Source organism: Malus domestica, chromosome 12, assembly GCF_042453785.1.
Source record: "Malus domestica chromosome 12, GDT2T_hap1".
NCBI lineage: Eukaryota > Viridiplantae > Streptophyta > Magnoliopsida > Rosales > Rosaceae > Malus > Malus domestica.
In genome coordinates, this window is record NC_091672.1 from 24608416 (window position 1) to 24623927 (window position 15512).

Consider the following 15512-nt stretch of genomic DNA (forward strand, 5'->3'; position numbering starts at 1 on the left):
ACATGTGTATGTTTATTTTCACACATTTATACTTGATAAAGATAATACACTTAAATCTGAATTATTAAGCAGAATTCTTATTTAAATGACATATTCAAATTGACAAGAAAACTACTTCGTACAGTCTATTGATATTCTTCTTCACTTGTAAGTGAGATGTCACTAATTTTGAATCTCGTGAATGACAAATTCGACTCTTAGTGTAAATATATTGTTTCATAAAAACATTGACAATCAGTACAAAATTAACTTTCAAATTTAATTGGACGATATCAATATAAGTATTGCATTAATTTTATGGCATCATTTTAGATATTGGTACCTTTTTTAATGAAGTTACATAATCATTAATGTCACATCCTGGCCCAGGGCGGATCACTTCCGGGGCCCGCTCCACCACCGTAGCACGATATTGTCTGCTTTGGGCCCTGACCACGCCCTCACGGTTTTGTTTCTGAGAACTCACAAGCAACTTCCCAGTGGGTCATCCATCTTGGGAGTGCTCTGGCCCCCTTCTCGCTTAACTTCGGAGTTCCTATGAAACCCGAAGCCAGTGAGCTCCCAAAAAGCCTCGTGCTAGGTAGGGATGTGAATATACATTTAAGGATCACTCCCCTGGACGATGTGGGATGTTACAATTAAAGTTTACTGTATAATAATGACGAGATTATAAAAGGATATAGTTTATTACACACTATCAACGTGATCGTTACACCATGAACTTCTTGTTACAATATAGATGTAAGTTTTTTAATGTACCTAAAAGTCTGTATAAATGGATACACCAAAATATATTAAATAAATTAGTGTACCTATATAAAAAACACAAATTTTATCAGAATATATTATATAAAAAAAATTATTTACCTAAATGTCTACAATAACTAATACATTAAAAGTAGAAAGAAAAACAGAAATAAAACCTCAAAATATAATTAATAAATGAGGTGAATAAATATATCAAGGGACGAAAATTAAATTCTAATCTTACAAAATGTTATAGTCTAAAAGTCATCTTTTTTCTTTGACAAAAAATAAAAAAGTTATATTTTCAATGATTAAAATGAAGTTTTCTATACACTTTAAACCTAAATTATTAAGTGGATTTCTTATGTAAATATCATATCCAAATTGACAAGTGTAGTTTCGTACTATTTTCTATTGATATTCTTCTTCACTTTGTCAGTTAGATGTCATTAGGTTTGAATCTCGTGCAGAAAAAAGTAACTTTTGTTGATGCACAAAACCAGAAGGATCTTGGAACAACGTAAATCCGACCGTGAATCTGCAAGAACGTAAAGAACGCAAGATGTATCGTGGTTCACCCCAATGTTTGGGTTACATCCACACTGATGTTGATATCATTTCACTATCAATGGTGAATATACAAGAAGGCTAGAGGTAATGTGTTCTCTAGCCTATTTTTTGTATGCTCTCTTCCCATGGCCTAAATCTTGGCCTTTTCTAATGAGGAAAGTGATGAGTCCTTTTATAGAATAAGGGCTCATCACTTATTACATATTTGCCCCTTCATTTATTACATAATTACATTTGAGTCCCCCGAGTATTTATACGAGGTCTAAATATGGAGGCCCTAAGTATGGTACAAACAGTAGTCCCCCAAGTCTTCAATCAATAGAGTCTTTTGGCTTAAGACTTGAAATTCAGTCAATGTGTGGGCCGAAGTAACTAGATGTTGTCTAGAACTGATACTCGATATGAGGCGGTGTTCAATATGAAATGATGCTCAACTAGAAGTAGCACATGTTGCGAGGCTGCTCGGCTTGTGGCCTATGTTGCCTTGGTTGGCGCAACTTGTGGCTTTGAAAGTGAGGGAGTCCCTTTTATAAAATAAGGGCTCGCTCCTCAATACATAAATGATGGGCTAGAGTTGATGCTCGCGGCGAGGCGGTTGCTCTCTAATGATGGCGATGCTATCTAATGATGGTGAAGGAGTCTCTTTTATAGAATAATGGTTCGCTCCTCAATACATAAGTGATGGGCTAAGAGTCTCTCTCCAATGAAGGTGAGGGAGTCCCTTTTATAGAATAAGGGTTTGCTCCTCAGTACATAAATAATGGGCTAAGTTCCCCAAGTATTTTTCATGAGGCCCAGTTGCAGTATATGGTACATAATGTAGTCCCCCAAGTCTTCAGTCAATAGAGTTTGTTGGCTGGAGACTTCAAATTCAATCCATATATGGGTCGAAATAGTCGTTGTTCGGATGCGGTCTTTGCATACCATGCACTGAAGCTTTGAAAGTGAAGCTTTGAAGCTGGAGCTTTTGTAAATGAAGCTTTGAAGCTGGAGTTCTGTAAATGAAGCTTTCGAAGCTGGAGCTCTGTAAATGAAGTTTTCGAAGCTGATTTGACATGAGTAATGCTCATGTATAATTTTGGAGTACTAGACGTATTTTTGATCACCTGGTTGGTGATAATAGCGGCAGACTGCCGAATAATTTTGGAGTACTAGACGTACTTTTAATCACCTAGTGGGTGATAATAGCGGCAGTCTGCCGAATAATTTTGGAGTACTGAACGTACTTTTGATCACCTGGTTGGTGATAATAGCGGCAGGCTGCCGAATAATTTTGCAGTACTGGACATACTTTTGATCATCTGGTTGGTGATAATAGCTGCAGGCTGCAGAATAATTTTGGAATACTGGGCGTACTTTTGATCACTTGGTTGGTGATAATAGCGGCGGGCTGCCGAATAATTTTGAAATAATGGACGTACTTTTGATCACCTGGTTGGTGATAATAGATGGTGAACCTTAAGTGGAGGGATGAAGGTTGGAGTTTGAAGCTATAGGGCTTGGCTTTTTTGGGCATATGGGTCTTCGTCCTACACATAACATTCTAGCCCACAATTTTGGGCTTGCTAACATTTTGCCCCTTTTTTTTTTTTTTGCATGCTGTCTTCTTTATTTATTTATGATTACAAGATTAGAGGGGCCGCACCACCACCAGTTACAATTCCTTCCTCTTTATTTTTCTTCTTTTGGCAGATGGCAGACATTAATGACATGATATAGCTAGGAATTGTGTGTTCATACCCACTGTCATTTGACCAGGGTGCGGTCAAAAGAAATTTTCCAGCTCTTTTGAGGCATAAAGAAGGGCAGCACCGCAATTCATTCCTCTTTATTTTCTTCCTTTTTCCTACAGGTTGCTTTCTGCTTTTCCACCGCACATCTCTCTGTCTCTATCTTTGCGCTGCTGTCATGCATGTGCACACTATCTTTTGCCGTTACTACTTTTGCTTTCTTAGAAAATGATTTCACATGGCTACCACCCTACAAAGAAGATGCAGAGGATGGGTCACTGAGCTTTCTGAATTATTGCTTGTCCTGCCTCACATGGTGAAACTGAGTGGAGCTTTGGTTTGAGGAGAGCCTGGGTACGAGGAACCGCCAGCTGAATTCGAATCTGGGTACGGTCGGAAGCCCAGCTCAGGAGTTGCTCCAGCTGCCCTCACAGTGGCTACTGCCATAGTTTAAGTGCCAAAAGAGCTTGATTAACATATAAAATGAGCCTCAATTTCTACTGCAGAGCCAACAAATTGCTCCTGGTTTCGTTCAAATCATAAATCTGCGTTGCGCACTCGACCAAATCGACATCCAAGATCTGAAACAACTTCTTCGTCCTTCCTACGAAGTAGTCACTCAAGCACATTCGTTATCAAACAGTAGCGATCGAGAGAAAGATGATGGAGGACAACAAATAGAGGGTCAGACTGAGAATTCACAGAGAGATAATGAGCGAGCGCGAGGGCGTGAAGAGAGAGAGAATGAATTGAGTTTTTCCATTGAAACCCATCTGGGCTCAAGATCTCCACGCCCACGGCGACCGGACGGCGACAAATCCGGAAATGTGGGTCCGAGGAACCTCTCGAAGATGGCCGTGACTAAGAACAGGAAAATGAGGATGGTAGTGGCTACAAATCCAAACAATACCGTTGAAGTTGGAGTTTGAGATCCAGACGATTCCGATGGGATGATTTTGAGAGCGATTTCTGTTATGCTTGATGGGTAGGTTCGCAAAGTGGACTACCCTCATTCCCAATCTACTTCCCATGGTGAATGATTTTCTCGGCTTCTCTGTGAATTTGGTACGACTGGTACTGGAGCAGCTTTGCGTGTAGCTTTGGGTGCGGGAGAGAAACTCCTCCACTTCTCATTTCTCAGTGGGAGTGGGCCTATGTTGGTGATGGACCCAAAAAACTAAGGTTGAAACGGGTTCTCGGGTCGTACAGATTCATAGTGGATGTTGTGGTGAGGTTTCACGGTGGTGAGATGAAAAAAATGAAAGAGAACCGACATAGCTTTTCTTGTCGATTCCCAAAGACGGCGCCAAATGTTGATGCATAAAACCAGAGGGGTCTTGGAACAACGTAAATCCGACCGTGAATCTGCAAGAAACTAAAGAACACAAGATGTATCGTAGTTCACCCCAATGTTTGGGCTACGTCCACACTGATGTTGATATCGTTTCACACTGATGTTGATATCGTTTCACACTGATGTTTAGCCTATTTTCTGTATGCTCTCTTCCCATGGCCTGAATCTTGGCATTTTCTAATGAGGAGAGTGATGAGTCCTTTTATAGAATAAGGGCTCCTCACTTATTACATATTTGCCCCTTCATTTATTACATAATTACATAGGAGTCCCCCGAGTATTTATACGAGGTCTAAATACGGATGCCCTAAGTATGATACAAACAACTTTGACATTTAGTTGGACGATATTAGTATAAGTATTGCATTAATTAAATGGTGAAACATTCATAATCCCAAAATTGCCATCTCCCATAAATTTTTAAATAAAACTAGCATATGGGCACACACAAAATGTGTTTGAGAAATTTTTTAATTTTTGTTTTTGAAATAGAAGGAGAGAGGAAGATAGTGATAGAGAATGTGGGAGTGGGAAGTTTTTTTTATTTTTTTTATTTTTTTATTTTTAATTAGATATATGTTAGGATTACATGTAGGTGAAACTTTGAAAAGAAATAAAACAAAATTTGGTTGTGTGAAATTACATTTTGGCCCCATATTTTTTATTCATGGTTAAAGTGGTAATTTCATAGAGTTTTGGTTGACAATGAGTGGTTTATTAATTAGTAGAGATAAGAAATTCACACCAAAAAAACCCACTCCCATAACTAACTTTGTTTTTTTTAAATATATTATTATTTTGTTTTTGTTTTTTGGTTTTTTTTTTCAAATAAAAAAGCAAAAGAGCCAATTGCCACACGCGTACACGTGTGGCAAGAGCCTAATGTTTTTTATGGTGTTACAATATGATGCTAGCACTATGTATGAATTACAAGAAAGGTAGGCAAACTAGTGTGATAATACATAATTAACGTAATTTTAGTTCTAATGAAATTGTTATTATTATAACAAGGTTGAGTTTTACATTGTGGACGTCATATTATACTATCAAGGTATAATCTTATGCATAAACACAATTGCATTACAAAAACATTAATCAATTAAATTAATACCGCTTTACTTAAAAGATATCATACACTAAAAAACCGAAATCTACCAGCATACGAAAATAAGAGTACCAAGCATTAAAGTTTCGACATGTCAGGGCATACGTAGCATGTGCTATGTGTCTCACAAATCGTACACATGGATGTGATTCATCAAAATCGGACGAGTTATTGTGACATCCCACATCGTCCAGGGGAGTGATCCTTAAATGTATATTCTCATCCCTACCTAGCACGATGCCTTTTGGGAGCTCACTGGTTTCGGGTTTCGTCGGAACTCCGAAGTTAAGCGAGAAGGAGGCTAGAGCACTCCCAGGATGGGTGACCCACTGGGAAGTTGCTAGTGAGTTTCCAGAAACAAAACCGTGAGGGCGTGATCGGGGCCCAAAGCGGATAATATCGTGCTACGGTGGTGGAGCGGGCCCAGGAAGTGGTCCACCTCGGGCCGGGATGTGACAGTTATCAAGAAGGACACGTGTCAACACTTAATGGAAATGAATTATTTGATTTTAATTTAATTAAAGGGATACTTTGGATGTGGTCCCTAATCCTTAACATTCTTTGACTAAAACCTTAATGGTATTCAAAGTTTGATCAAAGTCCCTTACTTTGTACACCTCATTATATTACAATTAATATTTATATTTTTATAGTTTTGACATTAATTGTTTGATATTTTATGAGATTTATAATTTTATAAATTTAAAATCCCTCATTAGAATACTATTATAAACGGTTACAATAAAAAAATTTAAACATTTTGATTGAATATGTAACATCCCACATCGCCCAGGGCAGTGATCCTTAAATGTATATTCCCATACCTACCTAGCACGAGGCCTTTTGGGAGCTCACTGGTTTCGGATTCCGTAGGAACTCCGAAGTTAAGCGAGAAGGAGGCCAGAGCACTTCCAGGATGGGTGACCCATTGAGAAGTTGATCGTGAGTTCCTAAAAACAAAACCGTGAGGGAATGGTAAGCCCAAAGCGGACAATATTGTGCTACGGTGGTGGAACGGGCCCGAGATGTGATCCGCCCCGAGCCAGGATGTGACAATTTGGTATCAGAGCCAATCCCTGGCCGAAAGTGTGCCAACGAGGACGTCGGGCCCCTAAGGGGGTGGATTGTAACATCTCACATCGCCCAGGGCAGTGATCCTTAAATGTATATTCTCATCCCTACCTAGCACGAGGCCTTTTGGGAGCTTACTGGCTTCGGATTCCGTAGAAACTCCGAAGTTAAGCGAGAAGGAGGCCAGAGCACTTCCAGGATGGGTGACCCACTGGGAAGTTGCTCGTGAGTTCCCAAAAACAAAACCGTGAGGGAATGGTAAGCCCAAAGCGGACAATATCGTGCTACGGTGGTGGAATGGGCCCGGGATGTGATCCGCCCCGGGCCAGGATGTGACAGAATAAATGGATAAAAACTATGTAAAAATAAGAAATAATAAATGGCAAAAGAATGTATCCATAGTGTTAAAAAAAATTGGTACATTTCACTTATAACAAAGTGGTACATTAATAAAAAAGAATGGGTACATTATAAATAAATTAGGGTAGAGATAAAAGATTAAAAAATTATGAGTACAAATGAATTTTTAAAAAAATATAGGCGCTAAAAGAAATTAATACATGGGTACAAAATAAAACTAAAAAGAAAATGCTACAAATTTAAAAAAATGTTGCAAATTAAAAGTGGGTACAAACTAAAAATATAAATATATGATACAAAGTTTAGGCATAAAACATAAATATACCATATGTAATTTTTCTATTATTGATTAAAGATACAATGTCACGTGACGGTATACACAAGGGTACAAACACAAATAAAATTTTAAAAAATATGGGCACAAAAAGAAACTAATATATGTGTACAGATTAAAAATGAAAAAAAAAATTGTTACAAATTAAAAATAGGTACAAACTAAAAATAAAAATATATGATAAAATTTAGCCATAAATATAAATATACTAATTGTAACATTTTTAACACTAAAGGAATATATTTAAAATTAAAAATATTTTATTATTCAAATAATTAATGATGTTATTAATACCCAAAGACCTTGATAAAAATTTGAAAATGAATAGTATTTTAATCAATGGTGTAGCAAAAAGAAGGATGTGAACCTAATTTCTTCTTAATTTAAATCAAATGTTAATTGATGGAATCAAATCACGAACATGCCCACAAATCGAGTCCTAGTTTTTTCGTCAATTAATCAAGCCCAAAATCAAGGCCGAATCCATCTATAGTCAAGGCTTGGATTGTCGCAGGATTTTTGTGTTTGCAAAACTAGAACGGCTTGGTGAAGAAAATAACATGTTGAAAACTGCGGTAAGTGTTTGAAGAGTCACATATAAAGTATGACATAATATATTACCACTTATAAATGAATGGTTCTATTACTAGTAGCATTATTGTCTTCTGCAACAAAACTCAACACGTTGGGCCGTGCAGATGATTAAAGTTGGGATAACGTTGATGTATTTAGTATTGGACCATTGGCATTCGACTTTGAAATCTTAACGTTATATTCTCTCTATTACTCGCCTGCAGTGGTAAATATTTATGTTGTAAATGATTAGGAAGTATGTCTACTTTTGGCATACAAGAGGTCATATTGACGTCCCTCTATAGGTTTGGTACAGGGAAGCATATTCCACACTGGCCATCTTGTTATATATAAAGATAGGACTACATAGTATAATGTATGGGGTACATAACGAATTTCTTTGCTGAGTTAGACATGATCTCTTGCATGATTTTTATGTTAAAAAATATTATGTATGTGCGATTTGATTATATAAAAGATTGAGACATATGACAGCGGAATATAACATCAATATATAGTAATTAATATTAATTTGTGTAAAGATTGACGTTGTTATTTTATGAGTCTATTCGCATCTCATATACGTATGCATGGTTGGCAGAGCATGTGAGTAGAATATGGAACCCACGTATACCTATCATTTGTTTGTCGTCTTTAAGCTAGAAATCCATTTTAATATGTGATTTTTTTTTTGGTCAAAGATTTTAATATGTGATGTTGAAGCTGCATAGATTATTTGAATTGTGCCTACTATAATCAAGAATTGAATTAATTCTTCTAAAAAATAATTATACATACATACATATATATTCTTTTTAGTCCCATAAATGATGTACTCATAGCATTTTCAAGAGAGTCCATATAATTAAATTTGAAGTGCCACGTAGGATTTTTTGTGTTCCAAGAGAGATATCAAATGAGTCTTCAAATTAAAGATTTTTTATTTTTTTTGTACTAGTAGCATCTTCAAGATCATTGAGCGGCGACTGTTTTCAGAGTAAGATAGTAATTTTTCTTTTTCTTTTGATTTATGTGCATGACAAAAGACTTTGGAGAGGAAATTAACTCGACGTTTGTTGAAGCTAACTCATAGTAATGCTTCTTTACTGACGATTGCAAGATCCTTAGACGATGGTGCACCCTTTTTGTTGTAATGCCCTTATGGTGGTTCTACAATTTGCAAAGTTTAGTCCATGGTTGTTATCTTTCATGTTGGTTATTATCTGTGATTAAAGAATTGTATTGTATTGCTAATAAGTTTGACAAATCAATAATGCATATATATTATATTTGCGAGGATTCTAGTCCTTTTTCGAATGTGAAACATTTGACGCATAACATTTCGTTGTGGCTTAAAGTTGATATTTTCGCACCATACAAGTACATCTTTGCTCATCGCTTCATGTTTCAATTTTGAAGTATTTAACTAGAACTATATATAAAGTATTTAGTACAAAATATTGGATGTTGTAATGAGGTTAGCAAAGATTTACAATCTAAAGAGATGCTTATTGATGTTGATATAGAATAAGTACAAAGATTGATCTCTTATTTTGAAAAGTAAAGAGAAACTGAGTTTGCGGAGGCCATAATTAATGCTAAAAACTTGCTATTGAAATGGAAATTGATTTTGTGTTTCCAAAAAAGCGTCAAGTTCGTAGCAAAAGACACTTTGATGAGAATGATTATGAATCATCCCAATTAACTGAACAATCAGCGGAGGGATCTTTTTGGGTTCATTACTTTTTATATATAATAGGTAAAGTTATTGGTTCACTGAAGAGAAGGTTTGAAGAATATCAAGCATAGATGATATATTTGGGTTTTTGTTCACTTCATAAAGGTTGAATTCGATGGACAATGATAAATTGAAAGATTGTTGTGATCATCTTCAAAACTTTCTCAAGAAAGGTAAGTTCTTTGATGTTAATGGGGATGCATTATCTGTAGAATTGATGCCTTTACGAGAGTGTTTGCCGAAAGAAATGAAGACATCCATTGACATATTGAACTACTTAAAGAGGATGCGTTGTTTCCCGACTACAAGCATTGCATATAATTTTGTTGATTGTACCGTTACCATTGCATCTGTGGAAAGAAGTTTCTCAAAGTTAAAGTTATTAAAATCATACTTACAATCAACCATGTTGCAGGAAAGGTTAAATGCACTTGCTTTGATATCGATTGAAAGTGGTTTCTTAGACAAAATTGATTATAAAGGTTTAATCGATGATTTTATAGCAAAGAATGCACAAAGAAGCATCTTTAAGTGAAACTTCAGTGCCAGACTTTTTTAAGTTTTGTTCATTTGTTTCTTAAGATTAAACTGATTGTTGATTATTTAGTAATATGATTATTTTTATAGCTTTCTTTACATTTAATGATATTTAGAAACCGATAATTACTGTGAGTTTTTAAGTTTGTTTCAGTATTGCTTTTTAGCATCAGTACATTGTTCATTTTTTTTTTTTTAAGATTGTCTTAAGAATGGCCCTTTTTATAAATTTGGTACAAGGCTCCCGACATCTCAAAACCAACCCTGAGGTACACACGGTAAGTGCAAGGAAACAGTCCTCGGAAAGTGGAACGGCAGAAACAATATAACTCTCGCAGATTTTGAGCAGCAGCGGCACGGTGGTACGTTAGGTTTTTTTTAGTCCTAGCTCTCGATGCTAAGCAGAATTGTACACTCAAAATACTTTCTTATTTATTATTCACTGAAGCTTTATTGTACACACACACACACACACAAACCTTGTATTACAAGGAAAACTATAAACACAATATATTTCCTTCCTAATAAAAGACACCTACAATTTCTCCAATGACTCTTACAATATATATTCTTAATAACTCAAATTAGCAGAAGGTTGTGCCTAGAACCGTGTCTTTCGACAGGGTTCAATCTCGTCTGCTGGAACTTCACAACTCTTAATACAAGACATTTCAAAGAGTAAATATTACTGCAGATCACGGTGTATTGCTCTTCGTAATCATTTCAACGCGTCCACCTTTGATGTATGTCAACATGTCTTCGATGAGGGCCAAATCTTTCCTCCAGCTAAGGGAATATCTTACCAAGGATTTTATACATAGTTTTAAAATACCATTTACTCCATCTTTTGCACAACACAAGTGATCCAATAGCAATTCCAAAGCCAACAATAAATCCAACTTCAGCACCAACCAGATCCCATTTAATTCCGTGCTCAGAATTTGAATGTTCGCCTTCTAATGTTGGTGACAACCTTGATGATCCGTCATCCATGTTACCTGGAGATAACGGTGGTCCATATAATCCTTTATTGCCTACAAAAGAATCTGCTGAAAAAAGATTGTTTGGGTTAATATTTGAACTTTATATTTAAATGAACAGTATTTTGAACCACATTTCAGTTTATTTACAAGCTTGCCACTATGGTGAAGGTGGCTGGGTTAGGCCATCTCCAACCCAAGGGTCCAGAGGGCCAGAGGGCCGAAAATAGCTCGAAAACCGTCTTCAACCGAGGGCTAGGCCAGAGGGCTCTGGAATCTGGGAGGGCCCCACAGGATCGGAGATGGCTGGAGGGCTGGAGGGCTGGCTATTTTTTTTTAATGTTTTGTTATTTCTATCGGTTATAGCCGACATAAATAATATATACTATATTATTAGTGTCGGTTATAACCGACACTAATAACAATGTTAGTGTAATATCAGTTTAAACAGTGTCGGTTAAAACCGACACTAATTTGAATTATAATTTGAATTCCAACGGCTAGCCAGTCACTAGCCGTTGTATTCAATTTTTTTTTTATGAATTTAAACCTTTTTTTTTCTATAACTTCCTATAACTTTTTTTCTATAACTTATATTTTACAAAAATTGGTTCATATTTTTTTTTAAATTCCATTTTTTTCCTATAACTTTTATTTCACAAAATTTGTTTCATATTCCATTTTTTTCCTATAACTTCTATTTCACAAAATTTATTTCATATTTTTTTTAAATTCCATTTTTTTCTATAACTTCTATTTCACAAAATTTATTTTTGAAAAACATTTAAAAACATAAAACGTTGGATTTAAGTTTAAGTTGTATTTTTTAAATAATAAATTATGTTTGACCTTATGGCCCTTTGACTCTCGGTTGGAGACGGTTTTTTGTGATAGGGCTAAAACGAACCCTCTGGCACTCTGACCCTCGGTTGGAGACAAAGGCAAATATGACCCTGTATTGTTCATTAAAATATTAATATCTTGGAGAATCTTGGAGGGCCAGAGGGCTAAAACGAGCCATCTGGCTAGCCATCGGTTGGAGATGGCCTTAGTTCGTTTTGGGCTGTGTTTGCTGGCCTTGCCTCAATTGTTGATGAGGCCGGCCCCTTGGGTGTTCAAATAATTTAGCCATCTGACCAGCCATCGGTTGGAGATGTCCTTAGTTTGTTTTGGGCTGTGTTTGCTGGCCTTGCCTCAATTGTTGATGAGGCCGGCCCCTTGGGTGTTCAAATGATGGAAAATGCCTATCAAGGGTTAAGATCGGATGGCCCGGATTAAAAGTTTGGAGGGTACTTTTGTCATCTTAATTGTCGGGACTGATTGCGATCGATGGTGAGGGGGTTGTAGCTGTAGGGCAGACAGAAGGCCATTCTCAGTTTCTGCTACTCTCTGCAAACCCTAATTTCTTCATATCTTTCCGGTATTCAACGACAAACCCATATCCCTAAATGCAAATTTCTTCATTTTTTCCTCCTCCCGTTCCTGCAGGAGCGTCAGATGTATACAGATGAGCAGATCCTCAAGTCCAAGATCGAGCTCCTTAACTGACCAACACGGTGGACTACGCCATGGACATCCACAAGTCCCTCCATCACACGAAGATGTTCCCCAAGGTGATTAATTTCCATATTGGGGTTCCATTTTTCTTCATTTCTGGAATTTGGGTTTTAATTTCAGTAATTTATTTTTATTAATTTTAGTTCTGTGTTTAGTAAATTTTATTCCCCTTTTCTTTTCCTCTTTCTCTCCCCTCTCTCTGTAACCATCCATCAAATCCCCTCATCCCTCCCTTTTCTCACTGTGACAAGAAGCATGTCGAGCGTCGAGACGGGGATGGCACCAACGTCGGCAAGAGCAGCGATTAGACTATCAAGAAGTTTGTCGGACTTCATCAACGAGATCAAAGCTGATCAGAATGTTCTCTTTGAGCTGGTCTTGGTGAGTATTGTGATCCCAACTCTTTGTTATTATTAGTTCAATTTCTCTGTTCGAGTCACTGCAGAGTTTTCTGTCACTCAAAAGCAGGAGTCGCTTTGGCTCTCCATTGTTCAGCAGCTGCACCAGAAACGATTTGATTTGATTAGGAGTCTTAATCTGTTTGAGTAATTATATATATATACATATTGTTTGGCTGTCTACTATACAAATTACCACAAAACAATAAAGATTTAGTCACAAGTAAATAAAAGTATAATTCTCTCTTAATTAATGCTGCAAAATCTGTGTTGGGTCAATAATTGCAAGCTATTTTTTCCGAGAAACAATCAGATTATTGGATCTAAGTTGCTAATTGTTTTAATTTTGAGGCTTCAATCAAATCAGCACCCACAACTGGAGGAGTCAAGAAGCCTGACCGCTACCGCCCTGGAATCGTCACTCTTCGGTAAGTTTTCAACACAATATAGTTCAAATCCTCTTAATTATGTTCTTGAATTTTACAATATGTATCGTGTTCTTTGCATTTCGTTATCCGAACTCTATTAATTGAATTTGGTTACCTAAATCATGCCTAATATTTGATGTAGCCAGTGGCTTTGTTGTATGGCTGGCTGATGTGATTTGGGAGTGTTTTTAGTTAATGGGAAACAGGGGACAAAAGTGTGGGGGCAGCAAAGTCAAGTGTGATTAGGAATTTAGGATAGTTGAGTATTTGCTAATTTATGGGATTAGAAGTCTTCTTTTATTTTTGTCTTGGTGTGATGACAAAAAATGGGTGAGTAATTTTAACTCCAGTTTAAGGTAATAACATGTGAATTGTTCTCAGGTATATTGGAATTAAATTTTTCATGATGCTCTTTCCTTTTCTTCTCAGTGAAAAAACATACTAAAGCAACAACGTTATGGTGGTGGGAATAAGCGTTCTCAGGTATGTATGGATGTGTGATATGAATTAGGTGATTGATGTTGAAACATCAGTCAATAAAAAACAGATAGGATCTCAGATATTATACGTTAATCCATACATAATGTTTTTGTTGTCCTCCCTGCATCAAGGTGAGAAAGGCCTTCTTTATTTCGGCCTCAATTATTAATTGAAAACTCATTCATATTTTTTCATAGAAATTCCATCATTATGCACTGCTGTTTAATAGCTCTTTTTGGGTTTTGTAGCCAAAAAGTAGGTCAGTGTATATTTATTTAGCTCCCCTTATTTTCCTTTTTAATTTATTTTTTCTTTGTTTTGTTGGGTGATGCAGTTTGATCGAATCAGGTTGAATTGAATAATCCTTGAAGTGACAAGAAGGAGCCAACTAAGTAAGCAATACTTCTTAATTACTTACATGTTTTCATTCTAATTTATGATTTGATTGGCCCTTATAGAAATTTTGAGCTCCATAATTGTTGGACCATTGATATTTTATGAGTGTTGATTAGTGTAGGTGTGTAAATATAGTGTATGGATGTTAAGTAATTCAGATGTTATCGACGATCTCAGAAGGGAAGGGGTATCCCCTTCTTCTTTTTCTCTTGAACTCTCTCTATCAAAAAACTAAAGCACGGCTGCCAGTTTTCTTATCCTTTAATCGCCGATCTCCTCAGGTTTGCCTTAAGCCGGCGAAGGAATCATGGGAACAGAGCTCAGACTATCAGAGGTATATTTTCACATCCCTAAATTTTTATTTTATTTTATTAATTTCAACCGGATCTGAGAATTTCTAAGTCATGGATCTATGAATAGTGTGTGTTGAGTCTCTAAGCATCTCTATTTTTTTTGTCATCAAATGGTCTATGTGATGTCTTTGTGTTTGTGCATCCATGCATGAATATGATCTCTGCAAGCTCATTATTGTCCTGGGAAACCACCTAAATTATTGATTCCTTGCTTTTTATGTACAATGTTGTCAAGTTCTGTTTTCTAATTTTCTGATTTTGGGGTGGATGGAGTGCTAATATAGTAATTTTCAGGTATTTTGTGTCTTTTGGGTAACTTTGTGATATGCAGTTGATTTTAGGAATTGATTTATGGTGAAATGCACTGACATAAGTTATTGTTTTTTGTTAATGCAGATGACGGAAGTCGACCCGAGTTCAAATTGAAACAATATGATTATTTTGGTTATGATGAGAACTCAGAACCCTTTCTTAATCTTTCATGTTTTTGGAGTTAAGAAAATGGGTTAATTTTATGATGATTCACCGAGAATTTGTTAATCGCTTTAATGCATATGAGATAGGGTTTCTGCTTTGTAGGATCTATTTTTGGTCTTTAGAAATTGCTTGATTTCGTATTGTCAAATGGTATATGAATTTCCATGTTCACTTTGTCAGTATGTTGTTGTAGTAGTTTAATTGGATGCGATATAAGTTGAGGTGCTGACATGAAATCGAACACAGGTAGTTTTCCTCGATTTCGCGGGATAAAGTTGTAGTTTGATTTAGGCTATAAATGATAACCAAATTAAGTTGAATGAG

The 15512-nt window shown here is 36.3% G+C and overlaps 1 long non-coding RNA gene across 3 annotated transcripts; it reads left to right on the plus strand.

The window, feature by feature from the left end:
• The first annotated feature begins 12488 nt into the window (after nucleotides 1-12488).
• LOC103450686 (uncharacterized) lies at nucleotides 12489-15162 on the plus strand. 3 transcript variants are annotated; one of them, XR_531582.4, is made up of 7 exons: nucleotides 12489-12712; nucleotides 12911-13037; nucleotides 13406-13482; nucleotides 13912-13965; nucleotides 14297-14354; nucleotides 14640-14692; nucleotides 15108-15162. It is a non-coding gene; the product is annotated as an uncharacterized lncRNA (long non-coding RNA). The 3 variants fall into 3 exon arrangements; XR_003767294.2 differs by having other exon boundaries at nucleotides 13422-13482; XR_531583.4 differs by having other exon boundaries at nucleotides 12498-12712; nucleotides 12908-13037.
• The last annotated feature ends 350 nt before the right edge of the window (nucleotides 15163-15512 follow it).